At 41.7% G+C, this 15,067-nt stretch overlaps 2 non-coding genes and 2 pseudogenes across 2 annotated transcripts; all 4 read right to left on the bottom strand.

Moving 5' to 3' along the window:
- Positions 1–465: 465 nt before the first annotated feature.
- On the bottom strand, positions 466–653 carry LOC140286434 (U2 spliceosomal RNA). Its single transcript, XR_011911246.1, has one exon. It is a non-coding gene; the product is annotated as a U2 spliceosomal RNA (small nuclear RNA).
- A 275-nt stretch (positions 654–928) lies between these two features.
- Positions 929–1,042, bottom strand: LOC140286440 (U5 spliceosomal RNA). The gene has a single exon (XR_011911248.1). It is a non-coding gene; the product is annotated as a U5 spliceosomal RNA (small nuclear RNA).
- Positions 1,043–1,452: 410 nt separating this feature from the next.
- LOC140286439 (U2 spliceosomal RNA) lies at positions 1,453–1,586 on the bottom strand (annotated as a pseudogene).
- Positions 1,587–1,888: 302 nt separating this feature from the next.
- Positions 1,889–1,978, bottom strand: LOC140286438 (U2 spliceosomal RNA; annotated as a pseudogene).
- Between the last annotated feature and the right edge of the window lie 13,089 nt (positions 1,979–15,067).

The following is a 15,067-nucleotide window of genomic DNA, read 5'->3' as shown; positions in this document are numbered from 1 at the left end:
ATCCGAAGACCTCCGCCCCCACTTTTGTTGATATTTAGCCGATCATTCGCACCTTACCCGCTTTTGGCAAACTATGGCCTTCTTGCAGCCAAAAACCTCTGATCTCGCTTTTGATGATGTAAGGTTGGGCATTCAGACCTTGCTTCACCTGCTTTTCACCAAATATAGTCGGACATTCACACCTTCTTGCAGCCGAACACTTCCGCTCCACCTTTTAGTTTTCTATGGGGCATTCACACCTTTTTTTACACCGCATTTTATAAAAACACCACAGGAACACCGTATTGAGGCTTTGTTCTGACCGCTCATTCGGTGTCGCGTTTCTTTCAAGCAATTCTCCTGGTTAGCCCACACTCGGCTCGCTCCCAGAGCCATGTTAAAGTCTGCTTCGCATTCACTCTCTTTTCTCAGCAGATTAAAGAAACTTCCATCCTGCACCGCTGTTTGCTTTTTCACAAGAGCAGAGGAGAGCGCACCGTTCCCAGCGGCACTGCAGTACCGGGTCGATGCTTGGAGTGAACGGAGCAAGCTCCTTTTTCAACTCCTATTGATAAAAATCCATTTAATATGTAGTCCTTGCATAGACATATAACATATTAAACTGATAAGTACAGATACTACACTTGATCTTAGCCAAAATGCCGAGAAGCGATAACTGTCCACTGGTTCACGTCCGAGGGCCCTTCCTGGCACAATGCGCACTTGTAGCGGTGTTCGTTTTATGGCCATAGTGTCACTTTGCACCTCCGCCCACCCGCTGCACTGAGCACTCTTCAACCCTTTTAAATGGCATAACTTTACACTACCGCACGCTCCAGCGAGCACCATTCAAGCAACATCGGCACAGTCGCAGCAAGTGAGGCGACTCTACTCAGAGAAGTCACTCTGCGCAGTAACAAGATTTCTTTTGCACAGACAGAAAGGGCTTCACCCGCAAAGGTAAAGCCTGCCAAAAATAGAAACAACTCATTAGTGCTGCTCTACACGGAAGTCTTTAGTAAAAGGCGAAAGACTTGTACATTATGAAGAGAAACCAGTGTATGATTATCCATCACTGCGGGAGCAGGGCATCAGGCTAGTTGGCATAGCCACCTTCCCCATGGTGAGCTTTGCTTGGTTGAGACGCTTGCTCCCCCCCCTTGCTCCTCGGCTGACCAAGTAGGAACAATCGGCCATATTCGATGGCTGCCTTGTCTTTTACTCTGTGCAAAAGACAAGGCAGCCACAAACAACACGGGAACACCGTGTTGAGGCTTTGATCTGACTGCTCATTCGGTGTCGCGTTTCTTTCAAGCAATTCTCCCAGTTAGCCTGCACTCGGCTCGCTCCCAGAACCGTGTTAAAGTCTGCTTCGCATTCACTCTCTTTTATCAGCAGATTAAAAGAAAGTTTCATCTTAGGCTCCCTGAAACTTCCATCCTGCACCGCTGTTTGCTTTTTCACAAGAGCAGAGGAGAGCGCACCGTTCCCAGGGGCACTGCAGTACCGGGTCGATGCTTGGAGTGAACGGAGCAAGCTCCTTTTTCAACTCCTATTGATACAAATCCATTTAATATGTAGTCTCGCATAGAGGACATATCAGACATTCAATTCAATTCAATTCAATTCAATTTTATTTATATAGCGCCAGATTACAACAATTGTCATCTCAAGGCACTTAAGTAATATAGTCCAATTCAAGCCAATTGGAATTCAATTCATTGTAATCATGATCCAATTAATTCATATAGAGCCAATTCAAAAAATTAATATCCTAGCTAAGGAAACCAACAGATTGCACCGAAACGTGTCTTCAGTCCAATCTCCCGTCCTGAGCGTGCCTGTGGCAACTGTGGAAAGGAACGACTCCCTTTTAACAGGAAGAAACCTCTGGCAGAACCAGACTCAGGAAGGGTGGCCATCCGCCTCGACCAGCTGGGGTTTAAGAAGATAAGAACAGATACTACACTTGATCTTAGCCAAAAGGCCGAGAAGCGAGAACTGTCCACTGGTTCACGTCCGAGGGCCCTTCCTGGCACAATGCGCACTTGTAGCGGTGTTCTTTTTATGGCCATAGTGTCACTTTGCACCTCCGCCCACCCGCTGCACTGAGCACTCTTCAGCCCTTTTAAATGGTATAACTTTACACTACCACACGCTCCAGCGAGCACCATTCAAGCAACAACTTTGCACTCCAGCTTCGAACATCGGCACAGTCGCAACAAGTAAGGCGACTCTACTCAGAGAAGTCACTCTGCACAGTAACAAGATTTCTTTTGCACAGACAGAAAGGGCTTCATCCGCAAAGGTAAAGCCTGCCAAAAATAGAAACAACTCATTAGTGCTGCTCAACGTTGTACTTTGCAGTAAAAGAAAGAGCAAATCTAATGTTTCAGGAATCCGAGAATAAGCTTACTTTCATGAGTTCTTCACGATTTCGGATTTTGCTATAAAATGAATTCCTTCACTCAAACTAAATTAAAACTGCTAAACCGCTAATCTGTTACATACAAGGCAGATGTCAAATTCACCGAAATAGGATCTAAGGGTATTTGGCCAATCGAGCTGTAGCAGCTTCGGTAAAAGAGTATAAGTTGAAGAGTTTGTGAATAAAGGTGTGCGCACACATAGTGAGTTGTAGGAAAATAGGCAGGGAGCAATGCCGGCTGGGGTATATGTTCTTGTATGTTGTCTGACTGTTTGATTTGAATGTGTTGTGTAAGTGTCCTGTTGAATGTTACATGTTTGGGCTTTGACACGCTTCACTGTGGTTGTTAACTGTGTGGTGTGTCCTGAAATGTTATATGTTTGGGCTGTGTGACATGCTTAATGCTTTTCAGTAGCAACCCACTTATTCATATATAGCAACTGACAACATAAGAAGTCCGGACATACTTTGATAGTAGTTGTAGAAGTATCCTTATTGATAATAGATAAACTAATTCATAGTGATAGAACAGTAGATGAACAGGTGCCTGCACATGTCTCATGAAAATAAAATGGGTGTATGATTGCTGACGGCAGAGCAATACTGCCAAACTTATGAGTTCTTGTGGCAAACTTGATTCAGTGTCTTGACGTGTATACGCTGTTTCGCTGACTTGTCACAAGAAACAAAGTGTGTTTGATAAGATCCGACCATTTTATTACGGGAGGATCAGTATGTATGGATTCTGATGTGACTGATAAACCCATTCGTATCTTAAGCATAATCTAATACGTGAGACAACGCCCTGGCACACAATCAAAAAAAAAAAAGAGAGAGAGCGGTTTTGTGTCCCCACAGTCCATAATGTAGAAAAGAGAGAAAAAAGCCTTTCTGATTTGGTGTGTGTGCTCACAGTGCAGAGTGTAGAGAAAAGAGAGAAAAGAAAGCCGTTTTGGTGTCACGGGTGTTGTGACTTACACACACACATTTCTGAATTGAGAAAGGAAATTATTTTAGAGAAAGCACTAGAGTTTAGATCCCACATTTGTTGATAGGCATTCATTTAATTTTTCTTTTAATCAGTTTTAAAGTGAATACTAACTGAGAAATGAAAAAGGTGAAGAGTTTAGAAGCTTGGTTCAAGAGCAAAACTTGGTTTATGATCAGCTGAGTCTCTAAACAGAACAGCAAAGGGCTTCATCGAACATTTAAAAAAGATTCAGATTGTTAGAATATCCAGAATTTATAGGAATGGTGGTGATTACTCTTATTTTCTAGAATGGAAATAACTGCACCATGTCTGTTTTATGAATTTAAGGGGCTAAAAAGTTTTGTTCTCGTTTTTCTATGATTAACCGAATGTATGTGAGAGTCCAAACAGACAGAAGGGTTACGGCCGAGCGCTGGACCTTCCAAAAAAGATGAGACAGGCTGGACCTGTGCCATACTAGTTAAGACCTGCCTGTGGATAACAGGTTCTTTAAACTCTCACACACACAAACTCACACACGTTCGCACACATACACCCATACACACACACCTTCTTGAACTTGCTGCAAGATTAAACATTTGCATTAACTGACTCCAGCAACTCTGAGTCTCATTGAGAGACTTTTCTCAACAATTGGGTCCTCAAACCAGATCTCAACGTTTTTTCCGCTTTCCAGGGTCGGAGCTGAAACCGTGCACGGGGGAGTCCAGTACTCCTAATGAAAGACCCCCTGCTGAATTGCGGTAATTAGGGGCCAGTGTCCACTGAAAGGGGGAAACAGGGACGAGATCGTACTTTTGAATCAATGGCCAGAAGCCATTGGCAGTGCAGGCATCAACAATAATGGTGTTATTTCACCCATTAACACTTAAGGTACCTCATGCAGTGGCTGTGATATGGTTACTTAACAAAATATCTTTACCAGACATCTCTCCTACATAACAGTTCTTCTTTCACAGCCACACCTTGTTGTCGAGAGATGTGCTACACTTAATCCATCCACACTGCTACCTACCCCACAGATGGAAAGCCTCATGATTGCATGTCAGAAATAACCATCAGTGTTTTACCCAGGCCAGACTTAACTGATATACGTTATGAAAATGCAGAAATAACTATATTTATTCAACAGGTCAAGCAAAAAACCCTGATGGCACAAATGCTACAGGATTTGCAGTAGTAACAGAAACTGAAGTTTTCTTAAAACAACCACTACCAAAAAATTACTCTGTTCAAGCAGTCGAATTGGTAGCTTTAACTGAAGCTTGTAAATTAAATAACAAAAAGGTTGTTAACGTTTACACTGACAGTCAGTATGCCTTCTCAACTGTACATGTGTTAACACAGCATTGGAAAAACAGGTATGTTGACATCCACAGCTAAATGTATAAACTACAAATATTTTAGCATTATTAGATGTTATTCAATTGCCATCTACAATAGACTCGTATGAATGACCGGAAGGAAAACCATACTGCCAAAGAATTTGTTTAAATATGCTGCAGTATTGAGCCACGGACCATGTCATGTCTCAACAGGAGGGATGGAAGCAATAATGAACAAGGTTTTTACAGCATATGGTTTTACTAATTATTGAATTTTTTTTTTTAGAATAAATAAATGAATAAAGTTTTGTCTAGCAGGTCAAATATGTGCAAAATACATTCCACAGGGCAATCTAAGACCAAAACGAAGATAATTCCCTAAGCCAGTGTATCTTTTTCAACATATTTGTTTGTATTTCATTATTTCATTATTGTGTAGATTTCATTGAACTAAATTAATGTTAAGGGAAACGATTCTGCTCAGTGACAACAGAGGTTTTTACCAAATGGTCTGAAATATTTCCATGTGCACAAGCAGATGCACTCTCAGTAGCAAAATCACGCGTAAAATAACTCATTTCTAGATTTGAAATTCCTGAAAAGATCTTCAGTGATAATTTGACACACTTTGTAAACTATGTCATCTCACTGATGGCAAAGAACTTAAAATAGATCTTAGAAACCACTGTGATATAGAAGGTTTCGCTAACACATTGGAATTGTTTTACTATTTACATATGCATGTGCAGTGAAGAATTGCTTGCTGCTGATAAATGCAAAGAAGAACAGCTTACACATAGATGCTCACATATAGGCTGCTGAATGCAATGAAGACCTGCTTATCCAGTAAAGTTCAATGTCAATGTGTAATATTCAATTAAGATTTGCAAAACAGTGAAGTTAAACAATGAATGGGTCCATAGTCGGTATGAGAAGACTACAGGAATATTTACCTGGGTGTACGTTCAAACAGAGATGAGAAAATTGCGATAAATTATTGTTTGTTTGTTTGTTAGTATGTATATGAATGTTATGTGTATAAACTGTGTTGAGTTGTAGTTACTCAGTAGTGTCTCAGTGAAACAACCGACGGGGGAAGCCTTGCGGTGACAACAAAAGCAGTGTTTTACTGATCAGTCAAGTTGCTCCAGTGTACTCCATACAAACTGGTTGGCTACTGAAGGGATAGAAAATGGGGAATACTTGTTTTAAAGCAAACAAGGAATTAGATGGGAAAAATACATGTTTTAACGGGACCCAGACAATATTATATAGATGTCGCCACTGAAGTAAAGAACATTTACGTGGGATGGTGTGAGGGTCCTCGTTTGGCTGACGTTCGCCAATATGCTCGCCATGCTCAGAACCAAGTTGAGACGCGTAAGACAACCAAAAGGGACAAGTGTGAAAAGGAGCTGCATTTGGCAACCATGACCATGTATTACGCAGTTGGTGTAAACAGAGGACGAGGCCGAAGTCGAAGACGTGGACGTGTGGGAGAGGAGGTCGAAATGGGCCACGCCAGAGCTGTGATCCGAATATTTGTTTTTACTGTGGCCAGACTGGACACTGGAAGAAGGACTGTCCACAGCTAAAAAGTGATGAAATTGGGCAAAAGGCTGACTGAGGGTGGGAGGCAGGTTCTGGACGTCACGCGGCAGCGGAGCCTCCACTAATGGGTGATAGCACAAACACACTCACACATTTTTCCTGCTCTGTGTAGTGAAGCAACGCTTGCCGACTGTGATTCACGTAGTAAAGTTTTGCATGCTATTTCCGTCCTAGAGCAAAGATATTTCTCTCAGAATATAGGAACTTATGTTCATCAGTAGTGACGTCAGGGGAGTTTGATTGTCCTCCAAAGTTAAGTGGAAACCACGTTTACTGTATGTCTGCATCAGGCCAGGTTGTGAAGGAGAAAATGACAATGCCCATTGCGTGTTGTCACTCCCGATGAGCTCTCCTTCAAACACTCATTTTTGTTATCAGAGTTGTGTCCCATTAACCTGATGGGCTGTGATCTCATGTGTAAATTAGGCATTATTTTAACTTCTACACCAGAGGGTGTTAAGGTTATGTTACAGCCTGACAAAGTTTTCACAGCAGTGCAGTTTGATTCATCGGCACTTACATATGCTTATGAGTGGAAACTTCCCAGCTCTCCTTTTTCACAACAACTAGTGGAAGAAGCAAAAGCGTTAGTTTCACCCCTTTCTGATTTCATGCAACCTACTGATTTGCACTGCACATCACACATTTCTTTGGGGCCTGACAATGACTATGAGAAGAAGTGAAAAAATATGTGCGCCTACTTTATTGGCTGTGTCGCTCACTCCAGAGCACTTCGATTTTTTTAATGTTTGTGGTACTCGCCCTCACATTTCCTTGGCCAAACGTACACACTGGCAGTGACAAGGTGTGGGAGAGTTTGTTGCGACATGTCAGAAAGAAATGGAGTGGACCGTTTCACCTGCTGATCCAAATTTGATGTTTTCTGAACGATTGTCAGCATAGAAAAAAACATTTTTGAGTACAATGCATTGTCAAAGAACTGTGGACTTAATTCCTACCACAGAATCACATTTTGAAGCATGTTTTTTATCTGAAACAGATTTGTCTTCGATACCCATGTTGGCTGAAGTGCCCAATGATCTTTGGGCTAAGAGCAAATATGATGTGGGGTTGATAAAAGGCTGTGAACCAGTAATTGTCACCCCTAAATCAGACTTTTGTCCATGTAAAAAACAATACCCTTTTAAGCCTGAAGCAATTAAAGGGATTAAACCTGTTTTTCAATCTTTTCAGAAAACAGGCGTTATTGTTCCTTTTGAAAATTCACCTGTGCTTACTCCATTGTTTCCTGTTAAAAAGATTAAAGATGCTGGCCAGCCAGATGAATGGCGTTTTGTACAGGACCTCCAAGCGGTGAATGCTAAAGTTTAGCCACATGCTCCTACTGTGCCCAACCCACACACTATTTTGTCTCAAATTACATCAGATGCACAGTTTTTCTCAGTGGTTGACTTGTCGCCAGTGCACCCTGATAGCCCATTTTGGTTTGCTTTTTAGTTTGAAGGGAGATCTTGGACTTTTACCCGGTTATGCCAGGGGTACTGTGAAAGTCCCACTATTTACAATGCTGCCCTCAAAGCTAGTCTGGATTAACTTCAATCAACCACAGGTTCTGCTCTTTTGCAGTATGTGGATGACATCCTTTTATGTAGTCCATCTAAACAACAGTGTGAAAAAGACCAAATGACTCAAATAACTTTCTTGCTTTCAAAATCTTTCCTCTAGTGACGCTGACTTAGAGAGGGATGAAGATAATCATGTTTAATTGTTCATGTTTTGATTGTTTATCATTGGACCCTTTATTACTATGATGCCTGCATTTTAAACTCACGTTGTGTGCAAATGCAGGCTGATGTTTTACAGATAAAGTTATTATTTTCCTTGTTTCTTTTGGGTTGATTAATATAATGGTATTATTATAATCAAAAGGGAGGAATGTAATGGAAAATAATTCTTATATGCATTGTATTGAGTGTTACTGTGTATAACCTGCAAATGACCGAGCTGCAAGGTACCACCCTGCCCTGTTTTCTTAAATTCCTCTTTACAATGGTGGGCTTGTTATAATGAGATAGGTGCACTTTAACAGATGACGTGATGAGCGGGCAATATAACTGTGTGTTTTTGCTTCAGTGGTCAGAGCAACTCTGTATTCTGTACTGTGTTGTTCTCTCTTGCAAGATATTATTATTAAAGCCTCTTATCTCCTCACAAGAAAATAACTGACTCCCCAAATGCAAGTGTCAAGACAAATGATCAAACTTCTCCAAGCTTCAGTCTGCAGAGAAGTACAAGACAGGGTTGCTCACTTTCTCCCTCACTTTTTGCTATTTTCATCAAACCTTTAGCAGCTGCTATCAGACAAGATAGAAATATTAAAGACATCCAACCCCAAAATATTGAGCATAAAATAAGTCTTTATGCTGATGATGTATTACTTTTCCTTCAGAACTCACAGACGTCTCTCACTCACGATCACACTCATAAATAAATTCTCAGCACTTTCTGACTACTCTATCAATTGGTCTAAGACCACAGTTCTGCCCATTAACTGTAGGGTCCAGAATATACCTGCGATCACTTTACAGTCAGGAAATATTAGATATTTAGGCATAAACATTTCCTCCAGGCTCTCAGAGCTAACAAAGCTAATTTATGTGCAATTATTAAAGACAGTAGAGGACAATCTCTCTCGTTGGAAGTCCTTACCTATATCACTTATGGGGAGAGTTACAACCATTAAAATGATGATACTACCAAAAGTTAACTATTTGTTCTCAATGATCCCCATAAAACCAACCTGCTACTTGGTTTAAGTCACTAGATTCATGCATCTCCAAATTTCTGTGGAAAAACAAACCACCACGTATTAGTTTAAAAACCCTACAGAAGACCAAGGACAGTGGTGGATTAGATTTACCTAATTTTCAGCACTATTCCTTAGCCAATAGGTTACGGTATATATCAAAATGGTTTAAACCTAGCCCAATAGATGAACATGGATAAATATAGAACAAGCATTGTGTGATAATCTGGAAATCTCTGACCTGCCACTTATTAGTCAAAACGTAAAAAATCACAAATGTTTCAAAAGCATTAACATCAGCACCTCTCTGACAGCCTGGTGGGAATTTCTTAAAATAACAAAGTCTTCACTTGTCTAAGCTTACACCCATCTGGAACAATCCTGACATCCTGCAAAACAAAAAAATGCTAAACTTTACTCTCTGGAAGATCAAAGGAATCAAACATCTGGAACATATAATCCAAAATGGACATTTTATTTCATTTGATGAGCTCATATCACAACATGAGATAGGCAGCAATAAATTCCTAGAATATCAACAACTTAAGTCTATAATAACAAAGAAATATATCCTCCACCAACCAGACTTACAACTCCCGATTAGGGTAGTAGAATTTCTAAGCATCTGCACCCCAAAACTACTATCAAAAATATATAAATTATTGTCTAAGATAGATGACACAATGTCTCTACCGTCCTCAAAATGGGAGGCAGATTTATCCATCAGTTCTAGTCATAGCTTCTGGCCACATATATGTTTGAACACCTTCAGAATGACTCGAAATCCTAATTTACAGCTCATACAATACAAAATTCTTCATAGAACACACTATACAGGACAAAGGATGTTCAGGATGGGTCTAACACACTCAAACATCTGCTCACATTGCACAGATAACACACCTGATGATTATGTACACGCTTTGTGGTTTTGTGCGCCTGTCCAGAGGTTCTGGCTTGAAGTCTGTGCGGACCTATCAACATGACTAAAGTGTAGCATTCCTGCATGCCCCACACTGTGCATACTGGGTGACTTAGATAACATCAATGTGGAATTTAGCTTAGCACACATGATCCTCACAGTGTTATGTATAGCAAAGAAAACTATTCTCATGAACTGGAAAGCGAAGAACAATCTGTGTATTAACCAGTTTAGAAATTTTCTTTTAGATTATATTAGCATGGAAACAATGTCTGCTTCCTCAAAACATCAATTGGCTGAATTTAATTCTCTCTGGTCCCTTCTGATTAGCTTGATCACATAGTGGTGGTGGTGGGTTGCTGTCCCGTCGCTCTGGGCGGTTGGGTGTGTGCTGGGGGGGGCTGTGTGGCTTCGGGCGTCTGGTGGTCTCTCGGGTCGTGGGGAAATACAGCAGCCCTGTATTATTGCTTCCTGTGAAATCAAGATACAATGTGCACATGCTGGTTACAAATAAGAAAATACAAACAACAAACAGTTTCTTCCATGGTTCACAGCATGTGTATGATCATCTTCATCGCTGGTCTCAGTAAGGATGTTTCAATCTTCGGTGTCAGAGGTTACTAGCACACACACCGGTGGAGTACAGCTTTTACTGCTGACTCTTATCTTTGTCCTTCCGGGCGTGTTGGTTAGGCTGATGTATGTCAGGGTGGAAGTCATCTACTGGTTCTGGTACCTTCTTACAGTGACTGGCATGAATCCAGGTTGCTCTCTCTGCAACTTTAACAGCTGTGTGAGTGACCAGTAGCACCTGGAACGGGCCTTGCCAACGTTTGGACTTCCAATGTTTCCTGCGAAGTTCCTTCACCACCTGTCATCTGGTTGGAGTGGTGTGTTTTCTGTGGCTGGAAGGGCTGCTTTTACTGCCTGTGAAACTTGAGATAGAACAGTGGAAAGGTTTCGACAGTAAGACAACATAGCATCATCACAAACAGTTGTGGAAGGGAGGGGTCTGGTTACAGGTCCCAATCCCAGGTTAGGAGGTCTGCCAAATAAAATTTCAAATGGGCTGAGATTCACTTGAGCTCTGATTCTCATTCTCATGTAGGTAAGCACAATAGGTAATGCTTTTGTCCATGGCAGACCTGTTTCTTCACAACATTTGGCTAACTTGGACTTTAATGTACCATTTTCTCTTTCCACAGCACCTCCACTCTGTGGATGATAAGCACAATGTGTGCGCAAGCTTATTCCCAGGAATTTACCAACCTCAGTCAATGCAGTGTTTACAAAATGTGTGCCATTATCACTAATGATCTGCTCTGGAATGCCCCATCTAGGAATGATTTCTGTTTAGCAGTGCTTTAGTCACTGCATTACTGTTTGCATGTTTTGCAGGGAAAACTTCAACCCATTTACTAAACACGTCCACTATTACTAGTGCATATTTCTTTCCTTCAGCTGGTGTGAGTTCAACAAAATCCATCATCAAATGTTCAAAAGGTTTCTCTGGTGGAGGGTGTGCAACTTGCGATGTGTGTAATGCCTTTCCTACATTATGTGTGGCACAAACCATACATGACTGACAGTATTTTTGCGCATATGAACTGAACCCTTTTGTGAACCACTGAGCAGTGAGTGCATTCAGCATCCCCCCTTTTGACACATGGTTCAACCCATGTGTCAATTTTGAAAAATGAGGAAAAAAATGTTTAGGTAGACAGGGTTTACCATCAGGTCCCATCCAAACACCATCCGTATGAGTTGCACCCACAGAGGACCAAATGCGTCCAGAGGACCAAATTTCATCTGCAGAGGCAAAAGTTTGCAAAGCATGGAGATCTGTGAGGGAGTCTTTTGCCTGAAAAGAGAGGGAAGCGAAAACAGGAAAAAAATTAGCTGCTTGCTTAGCTGCAGCATCAGCTCTGGCATTGCCACAAGCAACAGGATCGTCTGAGTTAGTGTGAGCCGCACACTTACAGACCGAGATTGCTGTAAGCAAAAGGATCGCATCAAGAAGATCAGAAACCTGCTTGGAGTTCAGAATAGTTTTACCATCTGATTTAAGGAAATGCCTGTGTTTCCACAGCGCACCAAAGTCATGAACAACACCAAAAGCATATCTGGAATCTGTGTAAATAGTGACAGACTTACCAGCTGCCAACTTACAAGCTTCAGTAAGTGCAATAAGCTCAGTAGTTTGAGCAGAGAAATGTTTAGGAAGAGAACCAGACAACAAAGTGTCATGTGAAGAACATACTGCAAACCAAACACAGTTAGTACCTGTGGCTGGATCACGCAAAGCTGATCCATCTACAAAAAGAATCATGTCAGAGTTTGGAAGAGGAGTCTCTAAAAGATCAGGTCGGGGTGTACAAACTTGTTCCAAAACAGCTTCACAGTCATGAGGCTCCCCATCCTCAGGAGTCGGAAGCAAAGTAGCAGGATTCAGAACAGTACAATGTTTAACAGTGACATTTGGCATATCACGGAGCACAGAGGTGTATCTGAGCCAATAAGCAGTTGAAAGATGTGAAGTTTTCTGCTCGAGAAGAATAATGGCAACAGCATGAGGAACCAAAACAGTCAAATTAGCGTAGCCCACAATATCTTGGGAGGCCAGGACAGCTTTCTCTGCAGCTGCAACAGCACGAAGACAACCAGGCAGGCCTGCAGCCACAGAGTCCAGTTTTGCTGAGAAATGAGCCACTGGCCTTTGCCTGCCCCATGTTCCTGCATAAGAACAGATGTCATACAACCATGCTTGTCATCAACTGCCTGTATGAAAGGTTTATGAGGATCTGGAATGCCAAGTGTTGGTGATGTTTGAAGAGCCAGCTTAAGCTGACTAAAGGCTGATTCAGCCTCAGGAGTCCATGGAACACGATCAGCTGACTGGAGCTGCATGTCAGAACTGCAGCTGCCTTTACCATGGATAAGAGCACCTAAGAGAGCTTCGAGAAAAGAGTAGTTAGGAATAAAGTTCCTGCAGTAAGATGTTATACCTAAGAATGACATAAGCTGTTTTTTAGTAACCGGTTTAGGAATGATCTGAACTGCAGCAACATGTTTAGGAGAAAGTGAGCGCCCATCCTTAGAAATCACATGACCCAAAAAGGTGACTTCGTCCTGTACAAACTGTAACTTAGAAAGGCTGGCTTTATGGCCATAAGAAGGAAGATGTTTCAACAGATTCACTGTCTTTTTCACACTGTTGTTTAGATGGACTACATAAAAGGATGTCATCCACATACTGCAAAAGAGCAGAGCCTGTGGTTGATTGAAGTTAATCCAGACTAGCTTTGAGGGCAGCATTGTAAATAGTGGGACTTTCACAGTACCCCTGGCATAACCGGGTAAAAGTCCAAGATCTCCCTCCAAACTAAAAAGCAAACCAAAATGGGCTATCAGGGTGAGAAAAACTGTGCATCTGATGGAATTTGAGACAAAATAGTGTGTGGGTTGGGCACAGTAGGAGCATGTGGCTGAACTGCAGCATTCACCGCTTGGAGGTCCTGTACAAAACGCCATTCATCTGGCTGGCCAGCATCTTTAATCTTTTTAACAGGAAACAATGGAGTAAGCACAGGTGAATTTTCAAAAGGAACAATAACGCCTGTTTTCTGAAAAGATTGAAAAACAGGTTTAATCCCTTTAATTGCTTCAGGCTTAAAAGGGTATTGTTTTTTACATGGACAAAAGTCTGATTTAGGGGTGACAATTACTGGTTCACAGCCTTTTATCAACCCCACATCATATTTGCTCTTAGCCCAAAGATCATTGGGCACTTCAGCCAACATGGGTATCGAAGACAAATCTGTTTCAGATAAAAAACATGCTTCAAAATGTGATTCTGTGGTAGGAATTAAGTCCACAGTTCTTTGACAATGCATTGTACTCAAAAATGTTTTTTTCTATGCTGACAATCGTTCAGAAAACATCAAATTTGGATCAGCAGGTGAAACAGTCCACTCCATTTATTTCTGACATGTAGCAACAAACTCTCCCACACCTTGTCACTGCCAGTGTGTACGTTTGGCCAAGGAAATGTGAGGGCGAGTACCACAAACATTAAAAAAATCGAAGTGCTCTGGAGTGAGCGACACAGCCAATAAAGTAGGCGCACATATTTTTTCACTTCTTCTCATAGTCATTGTCAGGCCCCAAAGAAATGTGTGATGTGCAGTGCAAATCAGTAGGTTGCATGAAATCAGAAAGGGGTGAAACTAACACTTTTGCTTCTTCCACTAGTTGTTGTGAAAAAGGAGAGCTGGGAAGTTTCCACTCATAAGCATATGTAAGTGCCGATGAATCAAACTGCACTGCTGTGAAAACTTTGTCAGGCTGTAACATGACCTTAACACCCTCTGGTGTAGAAGTTAAAATAATGCCTAATTTACACATGAGATCACAGCCCATCAGGTTAATGGGACACAACTCTGATAACAAAAATGAGTGTTTGAAGGAGAGCTCATTGGGAGTGACAACACGCAATGGGCATTGTCATTTTCTCCTTCACAACCTGGCCTGAGGCAGACATACAGTAAACGTGGTTTCCACTTAACTTTGGAGGACAATAAAACTCCCCTGACGTCACTACTGATGAACATAAGTTCCCATATTCTGAGAGAAATATCTTTGCTCTAGGACGGAAATAGCATGCAAAACTTTACTACGTGAATCACAGTCGGCAAGCGTTTCTTCACTACACAGAGCAGGAAAAATGTGTGAGTGTGTTTGTGCTATCACCCATTAGTGGAGGCTCCGCTGCCGCGTGACGTCCAGAACCTGCCTCCCACCCTCAGTCAGCCTTTTGCCCAATTTCTTTGGTTGCCCGCTCATCACGTCATCTGTCTTTGGTTGATAGTTGATTGTTCTTCTAACTTTCCTCCTAAATTTCATCACTTTTCAGCTGTGGACAGTCCTTCTTCCAGTGTCAAGTCTGGCCACAGTAAAAACAAATATTCGGATCATAGCTCTGATCCCACACGTCCACGTCTTCGACTTCGGCCTCGTCCTCTGTTTACACCAACTGCGTAATACA

This window comes from Leuresthes tenuis, unplaced genomic scaffold (genome assembly GCF_036924035.1).
Source record: "Leuresthes tenuis unplaced genomic scaffold, fLeuTen1.0.hap1 SCAF_94, whole genome shotgun sequence".
NCBI lineage: Eukaryota > Metazoa > Chordata > Actinopteri > Atheriniformes > Atherinopsidae > Leuresthes > Leuresthes tenuis.
The sequence above is the reverse complement of the archived record's forward strand: the minus strand, read 5'-3'. Positions and strand labels throughout refer to the sequence as shown.